Raw genomic sequence first — 13,130 nt, forward strand, 5'->3', positions numbered from 1 at the left:
GTTAGCCTGATAGTGCAGCAACTTCATGCTGGTGTTTTCTCATTTTTGGCTCTTGCACCCATATGGTTGATTTTGCTATATCTAGTCACATATTGTGGCAGCACTAATGTCAAGTACATCAAGATACGCTAATAGAGTAGTTGAAAGTTACCTCAATAATGTAGGCTCTATTTAGCTTTTGTTTATCACCACACATCATAAGGTGAAGGGTTTTGACTGTCATTTGCAGTATTGTTGAGCCACATCAATTAGTTCTTAGATTGATCTCTTGAATGTCCGCCTGCTAAGTGAGTGCATGTGTCCCTTCATGTTATTGGTCATTGTGTTCGATTTTTCACACAGTTCTCATGACCGGTAAAAATACTGTAATGGCAACTGTACTATAATTTAAGCAAAATAAGTGTTATTTCTTTCCCAGCTACTCTCTGATAGTGTGAAGCAATAAATTGTACTGACCACATATTGGTGATTGCTCTATTAGGAATAAGTACATTGCGTGAACTTTGTGATTGTCATGTTCACACTGCTGTGGAAAGGGTATCTCCGATGTCCACTCAATTACAATGTTTAAACTTCCTCATCAGTAACTGGTTTTCCAACCTACTGCCACATAATCTAAAATCATCATTCATTTTGGCCACTGCATACGTTCTATGATTTGCAGTAGTCTCCTTTTAAAATTGTATTATGCTTTATCTGATCCATTCTGCCACTTTTGAAACAATGTACGTACATAAGTTAGTCCACTGAGGTTTTTCAGTATTGTCTGGGTTTCTGCATTTGTTGTGCATAACCACAAACATGCTGTCAACTTAACCTTGTATGGCTTCCCTTAGTTTAGTGTCACCGAACTTGAAGTCAAAGCACATAATGTGTACGTACTGTATTGACAATAATATAATATTTTATATGTTATTAAACATCAATTTCCACATATATACAGTGCATGTATCAAAAGCGAAAGGTTACAATGCTATTGACAGTGGTGGGAGGGGGTACAGGGCACATGCCACTTTCCTTTCACACACACACACACACACACACACACACACACACACACACACACACACACACACACACACACACACACACACACACACACACACACACACACACACACACACACACACACACACACACACACACACACACACACACACACACACACACACACACACACACACACACACACACACACACACACACACACACACACACACACACACACACACACACACACACACCATTGACTATTGAAGTGAAGCCATCCACTGGACGATGCCTCACACTATTGGTAGTGAACCAAACCATGGCTACCTCTTCCTCCCTTGTGGACATGTCATTTAATACTTGTCTGGCAATACTCTCTCTACTTTGAAATTCATGGTGACAAGTTCCTGTGCAGAAAGAGTAGTGCTCTGCACCTTCTGACACACATCTCTCTACATGTTCCTGTCTTTGGCAAGGCAGTACTGAATCTCTTGAATCAGGTCCTATGGCTCCTGCCTCGCCTTGTCTCTCCAATGGACCTTAGCTCCATGCACAGGCTGAGGCTGTGGAAACCACTCAACCGACAGTCTCCGTCCCTCCCCACAGACAGACACACTAATTCTGTACACAAGATTTTGTAGTCTTGTCAAATACTCTAATAAAACAGTCACCATATGCAACACTATTAAAATCCTCCATTGAGTATCATGAAAACTTGCATTCGTAGCACCATCCCAAGGGTACATTTATCATACAGTACAATAGTACTGCATAGTAAAGATGATGACAGGGTGGGCGTGGCTGGTGATAAAAACATCACCCAAAAACTTGCCTTGATTTTTCTTCATAACGACATGACAGTATTGGTTGGATAGAGTCAAGCACACTTCTCTTGTTTGTTTCATCATATCCGGACTGGTAGCATTCTTTCCTTCGTGACTTTCTTTGTGTTTCTTCACATGATATGACAAGCAAACCACATAATATAACTATACATGTAATACCATGTAAACATAGTTAGTGAGTGAACCTTGTGTTAAGCTAGATAACTTGATAAACTTCTAAGTGAGTACATGCAATTTAGCAATATGTGGTGCGTTATACTTTTGACTAATCGGCAAAAATTTGCTGACTACTTGCATATACAAATATACATGTACATTGTTCCTACTCTACAGTGTAGTCCTAATTTTTCTTTTACTTGTACTTATGTAGCCTGCAAGAATTTATTTTTTTGCAAAATAGTTATTTTATCATTAAACCTGTGACTATCACTATTCACTGTGCTGGTCATGCACTGTTGTACATGCCCCATTTATAGATTGCTCCGTTGGTAGTTGTACTTGGTTATATGTGCCCCGGGCCTAGTAGTAATAATAATAATAATAATAATAATGCTGCTACAACATTTACCTACGTACTTAGGTGGCCTCCCCAAAGTTGGCTCCGAGTGTGGTGCTTGGCCAGAATCTGGATGGCCTGTGGACCAAGGGTTGGCTTTTTTTCAGCCCTTCTAGGTATTTGTCCCGTTTCACTTTAGGATATCTAGTACAAAAATTTCGCTTAGGCTCCTAGGCTATGGGTAAACACCTCGAACAGGCTCTGCCTTCTGTGTACACCCTCCAGTGCCTAACTGGTAAAGTAGATAATAATAACAGATTACGATGATAGTTTCCAATCTTATGTGTGTATAATAAATTATAGCAACTGCAAGATGCAAACAACACAGTTATACGTATGTACACATAATGTGGAATTGTTGAATCAAAATGCCATGTCTTAGTGGTATCCGAAACTTCTTGGTCTTAATACCTAGGTGGTTGTTTCATATAGTTGCATTAGAGCAGAAATGTCCTATTTAAAGTTGGCCCTTATAAAGAGGTGGCCTTTAAAGTGGCCACTAACATATGTTCCCTTTTGAATCATACTTGAAAGGGCATACCTACTACTGACCACTGTAAGGCCATCTTTATATGTATGTACCTAAAAACAATGTCTTTGCTGGAAAAATGTACACTTCTAAAACCACTATATATTGTCTTACTTGTCAAAAATTTGATGGAATAGAGTGGAATCCATGACCTGTCTTAGTGGCCACCTGTATAGAAAGGCCACCACTCCATAAGGGCCAATGATTGCCTATACACTTATGCAAATGTATTAAGCAGCTACCTGCACATTAAAACCCAGAAATTTTGGCCCTAAGGTAACCGGCTTAAACCCCATACATCAACTGTATCATGATGAAACTACTTAGATGTAGCGATGTAGCTCATACTTTGATTCTATAATTGAGAATCGTACAATCATAGAAATGTTCCATAGAAATTTGTGTTACACTGTACAAAAGCTTTACTACAGCAATTGCACACTTATGCATATCTATAGCTTTAACCCTTAAACGCGCACGCAAGTTTTGAGAAATGCGTGTTTACCAAAATTGGTTTTATATTGAAAGTGGTGAGAGTTTACTAAACTGAATTAGCCTAACACCTTATATAAACAGAAAGTTTATTCAATAGGCTATCAGGGGAGGTTTAAATAACCACTGTAACAACAGGTGCTCACTTGTTATGAAGCGATGAAGAACAGCGTTTTGACTTTTCGCGATTTCGTATTCCTTCCGGTGGCAGCCATATTTGTAATTGGCTGAGTCACGTGACCCATATATGGCCTGAGGCATAATTGAATGGCGAATCGATTGGCGTTTATTGCAGAACAATAGAATGAACTGGGAAGGAGATACGAGTCTTTTTCCAAAGGTATGTAAACAGTTTTACGTGTTCATTTCGTAAAAAGTTAGTTTCATGGCGAGTTTTGGCCCTGTGTTTCAGTGTAGGGTAAAACCCTACATATCATTTCATTCGCTATTACATCACGAATTAAATGATGGCAGTTGCGTAGCCATAGGGACAATGGTTTGGAAGTTACAGCGCTTTGTTTACTGCCATGCGTGAGGGCCACTATAATGGCCTTTGCGCGTTTAAGGGTTAAGTAAAATACATCAATAATTGATTAAAGAAAGGGTCAAGGAAATTAACTTCAAAGTTAAATCATAAAATACAGATATAGTAAAAGATGAGACTGAAAGTGGTGCATATTGCATGATGGTCTCTACAATCATTCACATATTATAACTTTGACATGTAACGAAATCTGATGCATTGATATCAGTACACAAATTGAATATTTGAAGATGTAAGTTGGAAAGATTTTAAAGCCATTCTACTGCATCAGTCATTCATTACTACTCGTTTGAAAAGCTATATTATAGTAGATTACAATATTTGAAGTAGTATTCATGCCTGTGTTAAGAACAAAGAATACAGCTACACTGTACATAGCATCATGTTTTATTTACAAGTGTTCCAAATTACAGTGGAACTTGTCTTAGCAGCCACCTGTAATGAAAGGCCACCTTTCTATTAAGGGCCAATTTAAATTGTTCTAGTAAGATATTTATGCACATTGAACTATATACATGTAAATAGCCACCTGCATATTAAGGCCAAAAAAATTTGGCCCTGACTGGCTTAGACAGTTTCCACTATAGCTACATTTATGTATCAAAATAATTATATACTTGCATATCAAAAATCAACATGAATGCTAACAGTAGCAGTAGCAGTTACTGTAGCTAGTGAGAATGTCATCAAGTTCAATATTCCACTACTACATAATATAATAGACTTGGCGTCATAATCAGAAACAACATGTACAAGCTTGATAAGGGGTAAATTACTTGAGTATATGTACTTATAAGCTTTTACTGAAGCATAAAATAATTAACCTTACTTACAAACCAACAATATATGTATAAAATGATTGTGACATAAAGTTACTTGCAATTGGTATTGCATCTTTGCATACTTGAACCATACAAACAGTAGTGATTACAAGGCTACACATTAACACTTATAACTCATGATCTACTATTGGTTCCAACTTTAAACTCACAGTGGTGAATGATGGGTATTAGAGCAACATGTAAACCAAAAATAAATTTAAGTAAAGATATAAATTTTTGAAAATTAAGATCAAAGGATAAAGCTACATTTTTGTGGTTTGACCTTTTCCTTTGAGCAATTATAAGCCATTATATATCACCTAAAAGAGAATTTAATAAGCATTTCAAAAATCTAAATCAGAAGTGTCTACGTCAATCACATGCAAAGTTATGGTCATTTTATTGAAGACATGTAAGCAAAATGAAATTTTCAACAGAAACTTTGAGTGGTCATAACTTAAAGGGAGACCAATGAAATTTTGGTGTGAGAAAGTGTCTTGGTGGGGTCCATGTTTGTGCCAAATTTCATGAAAATCAAAAGGGGTGCGGATTTTTTTTGTTGATTTGGTATGGAATGACCCTTGAGTATTCAGTTATTAGGAGAACATTCTATTAGAGTAAGTGTATGTTCTATTAGAGCAGTTGAACGGAACTTACTATATAAATGAATGGGCTTGATTTATACAAACAGATTCACTTATCTTAACATATAATTGAACTGGCACACAGATGCTTGTGTCCTACTGTACTTACTATACATCAGTTAGAGAAACAAAATAGAAGTTGTCTTATACGTAAACAATTTACTTGGTTATGTGTGACCCAGTCATAACTAATCGGCAAAAATACACCGGCTTCTTGGGCTGCACGACACACTACCGTGTGTCTTGATACAATGTGTACAATTGAACAGCAAAGTTGAGTTACTTTCTATAAGCTAGGCGCTGTGTAGATGATGTCACTGAAGTGGAGGAAGGTGTTACGTACTTGTTAATGTATGTGTAGTTGTATAGAAAAAACACTGAGCGGAAATCATATTGCGTCAACACCATTACCAGGCGAGTCCTTGGCCATGCTCTGTGAGGAATAGAGAGCCAGTTTGTGTTCCTCTTTGTGCCAGATATGGAAGCATCCCTAGTATGGAGCATACAGGGATGTCAGTTGCTCCCAAGTAAATTTGTACACCCTATCGAATGGGTCAGTGTTTGATTGTTTGATAGTGATATATTTATTTATTTTTTATTAAGGACTCGAGGATATTTCTATACGAGTAGGGTTGATTGGATAGTGTCTGCTTGATACTTAGCATTATTTGGAGAGCGATTGGCAATCTGACTCTCTGTGGAGAGTCCAATGCTTGAGACTTTTTTGATGCCACGTACAACTAGCTGAAGTCAAGGTGTGAGCTGCTCACTGAAAGATACACTTTGATAGTGGTGTGAGAGATGTTAACCTCAGCTAGGATGGCATTCGGGAGATCCTAGATGTTTGCAGAAATGGATGTACTTTTTCTTTCCTGCAGAGTACGTTGTTATAGATGATGGGACTAGTTTTTTGAGCAAGGAAGTGATCAGCCTTGCTGCGGAGATCGGCTAAATGTGCGACATCCAGGGAGGGTGCAGGGTAGTGGCACACATCTACAGAAGGAGTTGATGGTGGTAAACGATAAGGATAACAACATGATTACAGTGCTTGTGGGAAGTAAATATAGGTGGGCAGTTGCAATATATACAGCTTGGAGCAAACACGCCAGTATGAGATTCTTGATCAACATGCCAGGCATGCATGTACCGGTGTGAAATGTACATATAAGCAACTAGGCCAGTGAATTATATTGGGCCCTGTCACATATGCAATGTGCATGACATATATCCCATAAATATTATAATTAAGCTCATGCGTGCCCACACACACGTTATATGTACATACATCATGATTACATATACAGCAATATATAGAAATAAAATAGTACATGGATACCAAGTGCACTAGTGACATAGGTCCTGTTTGAAAAAATGTGGTGTATTCAGAGCGGCGTAATGCAGTTGTGACTAGTAGCAGAGGTTACTGGGGCATCTGGATGACTTGGAGTGTCAGAGGAACTGAGGCGACATCTAGTCGAGCTGTGTTAGTGACACAATTCGAGCAAGGCAAAGTGGAATTGGCGGTTGGTAAGCAAGTGGCTGTTGGCTGTGAGATGAGGGATTGTTGAAGCTTTTTTCTTGACAGCACGTCTGCTGCCGTGTTTTGGACTCCTGGAAGGTGTGAAACTGTGATGTGAATGTCATAGTGGGCTGTGAAAAAACAAAACCCGAGACATCTGAGAAAGTGCATCATTATGTTGTCTTTAGATACACCTTTCCGATGGACTCCACAAGGCCAAGATTGTCACAAAAGAGCTGTACCCTCTTTCTACTCAGGAATCTGCCCCATACTGAACAGCTGAAGACGATAGCAACAAGTTCCTTGGCCATTATGGTAATTGGCTTCCACTCTGGAGGCCAGGGGGAACTGGAAACATTGATCTCCAAATTGTGCACCACAGCCCCATGTGCCAGAGGCATCTGTCCATATCCGGTAATCCAACGAAGTTTCCTGAGAGTGGTACAGAAAACTGATGCCATTTCAGGATGTAATGAACAGGTCCCACCAGCGTAAGTCGGATTTAAACTCAGTGGTAAGTCTGCTTCAGTGAGGCAACTTCTTTACCTTATTTATTATTTTTAAAGCAACTGTTAATGGCTAACTCTGCTGCAGTTAATGTGCACTTGAAACCGAACTGCAGAAAAACCACCTCATGATCTCTAGCCCTCATATGTTGCTATGCCTATGCCTTTATTAATGTAATGTGGAGAGCTGTTGATTTGGAGCTCCACTGGTAAATAGTAACTGTTGATTGGTGATGATGACAGATGTGAGGTGCTAACAATATATATATATAGCTGTTAAAGTATTGTCATTTGTTGTTTGTTTTTGTATCAGCAGAAGGGGTGCAACCTGAACACTTAGTGAAGCATGATGAAATTAACACACTTTGCATGCTTGATAACCATGAGGGTTTGAACTATTCTCAGCTAACTAAGTATTTAACAAGTAAATATTACAGTGGTGGAAAGTTAATATGTTTACCACAATATGTATGTGTGCCTGCATCACCTTTTCTTTACCTGCATAATATTACAAATAGACTGTAACACAACATAATATATACCATACCATGGCTATGCTGTTACTGTGTAGACTTGGTGAGCATGTGTAATGTAATGTTGAATGGTATAGCTCGTGTAACGCTATGATCAGAATTCTGTTATTTTTTATTTTTAAATTCTATTTTTTTAAAAACAAATGCTAATGGCTGACTCTGCTGCCATTAATGTGCACTTGCAACCGAATCCCAGAAAACCACCTCCTGGTCATAACACAATTAGAATTTTGAAACTAGCATGGCACTGTTAATCGCAGAAAACACTTTTCAAATATTTCTAAAAATTTTCCTTGTAATTCAAGGTTTTTATCATACCCCTTAACGGGTGGGAATTTTATCTATAATGCTGTGTTTCGGAGCTTAATTTTAATGTGCCGAATGCACCCATAAGGGAAAATTCGGTCACATATGTCTTTGCTATTACTTACAGTCACTACTGTGTGGCAAAGGATGATGATAGCATGACCTTGCAATGGGAAATAGGCGGAAAAATTCCAGCTGTGCATCATTGCATTGTTATACAGGAAATACACTACAGAAGTAACTACTACAGTAGTAAAGAATGATTACATGAATTCTAGGTTAGCAACTCTGCGGCCAATAATGTTTGGCAAGCAAGACATCCAAGATAATTATCACGAGAAACTTTAGTTTAGGTTGGTTAGAGGCCAAGTGATATCAATACTTTACTATCAAGATGTGTAATCAGTTTAGATCTTCTAATAAAAATGTTTGGTAAGCAAGCTGCATTGACTACCACCTAGCACTACTTATTGTTTAAATTGGTTCTAATTGTCTACACAGAATGACAATCATTTTTTTACATAAAGTTAGCATGTGATCTGTAGACGGTGATTGCTGGGACTAAGCACACTAACAGTATACCTGGGGGTTTACATCTAACCAGGTTTCTGTGATCATGTAGTCCCAATAGACAATTACTCAAACCCACAATTAATACAATAAGCATGACTGATTATTTAAATCCATAATCGATTATTTTATGTCACCATGTGGCAATGCTGTATCTCTAGAGATGGCAGTTCTAAATTTACATGGGTGAGTGTGTGTTCTTATTTGTTTTGATCTGCCTGTATCTTGGGGTTACCATTCTAGCAAGTGACTCAGGCTATCTACATTAGGAATTTGCTAGAAAATATGCTAGGGTAGCCATAACATTTAATACGAAAATAAACACATTGCATCATGGTGAAAGTAGGTATTACTTCAACACTAATTTCGTATGTATGGAGCCCTTGTAGGGAGAGATGCTCGTTGTTGTCTTTCATTAATGAATGAATGGAAGTCGATTCTTCGTTTGGCTGTCGCTCTGAGTTTATTTGCCTGTCTGGTGGGATGTTGTTCATTGATAACAACTCAATTCATTGCCATTCCATTTAGTCATTTTCGCTCTACTATCCTTCTGGTGCAGCGTCTCCAGTGTTCTGGTAGCGATGTCATCCTGAAGTCACTGCTATCGATTTCAGTAAAGCATGCGGTCTGTTAATTCTTCATGAATCACTCTCGCCGTCAGCAGGTCGGCACTAATTTCACTGAGGCACCTAGTTTCCAGGTTGAAATTGAGTCACTCTCTTGCTCTGGAGGCTGTGTCAGCAAGTCGATGTCTCTTGCACCTCTAATTTCACAGCGTTTCCGCGACTTTCGTGAGTAGTACTCCCCGTCTGGCCTTGAGTCTCACAAGAGGTCATGGCAGTGACAGCTGTGGTCGTTGTTGTGGTGGTGGCAGCAATGGTAGGGGGAAGCGGTGGTGGTGATGATCCGCCCGACTTAGACGCCACGGTGGTAATAGTGGTTAATCCTCCCGACATCAATCCAGAGGGTAGTGCCCGAATAGCCACTATGATTGCGGGGATGTCATTTGTTGTTATGGGACGAGGCGTAGTCGTGGAACGTTGGCTTCGCTTCAGAGGCAGCTCCTGTGTGTCCTGGCTCTCTCCAGAAGTTCAGGTACTTGAAGGGGATTGGTGAGAAGCTGTAGCTTTCTTCCTCGGCATGGCATTACGAAGAGCAATTGCCGACTTGTTTGATTAGTTGCACGTGTTATTGCTCATGTGTCAGTGTTCTAATTATAGAACTGATACTCTTATTGATGCCCTACTCTGAGAGCCATTGGATACTAGTATTTTTTTTTACCTGCATCACGGTGAGTCTGTTAGTTTCCAACATTAACTCGTTTTAAACTTCATATAGTACATACATTATACAGTAAACACACTGCTCGTCTAAAAGAGGTAGAACACATGTGGCTAAAATGGTACTAATGTCTATGGGATACAAAATAACCAGTACACTTAAGCATGCAAAATTGTAGTCATTACCCCTCTCCTTAAACTCCAGGGTTGCAACAATGCCATTCTAGAGCACCTGTATATACATGCATGCAGTATATCAAGAATTATGTTGGTGTGTCATGCATGGTTTGGTACTGCAATGAACTGGCATTAAACAGTGCTTACTGGTGATCTATGCTGTAGGAAATAGGTTATGTAATATGATGTAAGATGTATCACGTAGGATTATTAGTCTGATTGTGGCTTCCTCGTGTTATGATCATACATAGCGCTGCGAGCAGTAGAACGCCTCATCTCACCATTGTAATCGTCAACCTCGTTTTTCTAACCCTCATCGCTGATCCTTGGTGCCGGGTTGAGGCACCCCATCAGGTGATACCTTTGTTCTCAAGTGTTTTGTTGTTCCCGCCATCTTGTTCTCCAGATATCGCCCATTTCACAGTCGTCGTATGTTTTTCTCCAAGGAGATCTTCCTAAGTTGGATCTACAAATCAACCGCGGCTCTGACTTTTCAGCCTGGCAAACGCAGTGGGAATCATACATGAGCCTGTTGAGCCTGTCCGGACTTGGCGAAGAAACTGCTGTGAAACAAGTACAAGCCTTGACATTATGTTTTTCAGCTGGCACTATTGTCACTACTGTCTCAGCTGGCACTACTGTCTCAGCTGTCGCTACTGTCACTGCTGTCTCAGCTGTCATAGGTGGCACCACTGTCACTGCTGTCTCAACTATCGCTACTGTCACAGATGGCAACACTATCACTGCTGTCTCAGCTGTCACTACTCTCACATATGTCACAGCTGTCATGACTGTCACAGCTGGCACTATTGTCACTGCTGTCTCAGCTGTCACAGCTGTCACAGATGGCATCACTGTCCCTGCTGTCACTACTGTCACAGATGGCACCACTGTCCCTGCTGTCTCAGCTGTCACTATTGTCACAGATGACACCAATGTCCCAGCTGTCACAGCTGTCACTACTATCACTGCTGTCTCAGCTGTTACTTCTGTCACAGCTGTCACTACTGTCACAGATGGCACTACTGTCACTATTGTCACTGATGTCTTAAGCTGTCACTACTGTCACAGATGGCACCACTGTCACTGCTGTTGTAACAGATTGTAATGGATTGAATGTAACTCACTAGCTACTATAGTTCATTTTATATTTTTGTATAATCAACACTTTTTGTAAAACTGTTAACACTAATAGGTATATATAAGTGTTGTTTTCTTTGTACAGTCGGTTGTGGTGTGAAAGAGTGAATTGTTGGTAGCTTCAACATATAGTGCTTGCTCGTATAAACTTGTGTAGTCGGCAGGATTGCCGGGGCCGCGCCAGACTGAGACTCATGCCTTTATCAGCCTATTACTAACCCGAAGTGGAAAAGCTGTGGTACCGTGGCATCGATTGTCTTTTAACGGACCCTGAAAGGTTGAGTCATACATCGTTGTGGCTTTTTATTTTTGTTTTCTTCTTTCAGAGACAGCTTTCACACCATTTAGTGGTGAGGAATGAGCAAGCAACGTGACTGCCAGCAAAATAACGACCCTACTCATGGAAATGAGAGTACTCAACCACTTGGAAGGCCATTTATATTTCCTGAGGTGTTCACTGGCGACAAAGATTTTACTGAATGGATCCAGCACTTTGAAAGTGTGGCAGTTGTCAACGGGTGGGATGACATCACAAGATTGCGGTGGATGCATGTGCGTGTAACTGGAAAGGCATGTGTGGCGCTTACTCAAGCCAAAACTGAGTCTTACAAATGGGCAAAGGAAGTTCTTCAAGAACGTTTTGAACCATCCACCAAGAAGGAATTGTACAAGATTAGAATTCAAAAAAACTAACAGAAAGTTGGGGTGATTTTGCTGATGAACTTGGTGTGGTCGCAGACAGAGCTTACCCGGAACTATAAGAGAAATTGAGGGAATACATTGCGTTGAACTGTTATCTAGAGCAACTGAGAGACCCTCACATAGCTTTTGAAGTAAGACAACGACACCCAAAGACTGTGTCAGAAGCAGTTACAGCCACCCTAGAACTTGAGTCCTATTTACTTGGAATACCACTTGTTGTAAGCCATGACAACAATGGGTTTGGAACACCACTTGTTGTAAGCCATGACGACAATGAAGTATCAGAGCAGTCAGGACATTCAATCCAGGAGAACAGTAGTGAAACTACAGAACATATTAAAACAATGTTGGAGGTATTGATGGAGAAGCTAGAGAAACTGGAATACAAAGTCGAGCACAAAGTTACCGAGAGTGAGAGGAGCCATGAACAGAAACGACAACAGCACTATCGGCAACGACCTCAAGAAATAATTTGCCACAAATATAACCAGCCTGGACACTATGCTCGTGGTTGTGCTAGTGCTATTTCTACAAGTTCACAGACAATGGTGAAAGTGTTACCACCAGTGGACCAGGTATGTGATAGTGATGATGCAATGCCAAATAATGACGTACCCACAATTGCTATTAATAGTGTGTCAAACTATTCTGTGTGTGCACATGTATTTGGTAGTCGGGTATTGTTCTTAGTAGATACAGGGGCAGCTGTATCACTTGTGTCCAATGAGGTATGGGACCGCATTAAGCCAGCAAATGCCCCAAAATTGAACCCTGTGAGTATGAAATTGGTAGGTGTTGTTGGTGCCTGCTTGCAAGTACAAGGATCAGTGACTGTTGAATTAAAAATGTCAGGACACATTTACTCTCAAGAACTCATTGTAGTAAATGCTCTACATCAGAAGGAATTCTTGGATTAAATTTCCTTGAAACTAATGAGTGTGTTTTAGACTTACATCAGGGTGAAATGTGTTCTCGT

This window comes from Dysidea avara, chromosome 1 (assembly GCF_963678975.1).
Source record: "Dysidea avara chromosome 1, odDysAvar1.4, whole genome shotgun sequence".
Lineage (NCBI taxonomy): Eukaryota > Metazoa > Porifera > Demospongiae > Dictyoceratida > Dysideidae > Dysidea > Dysidea avara.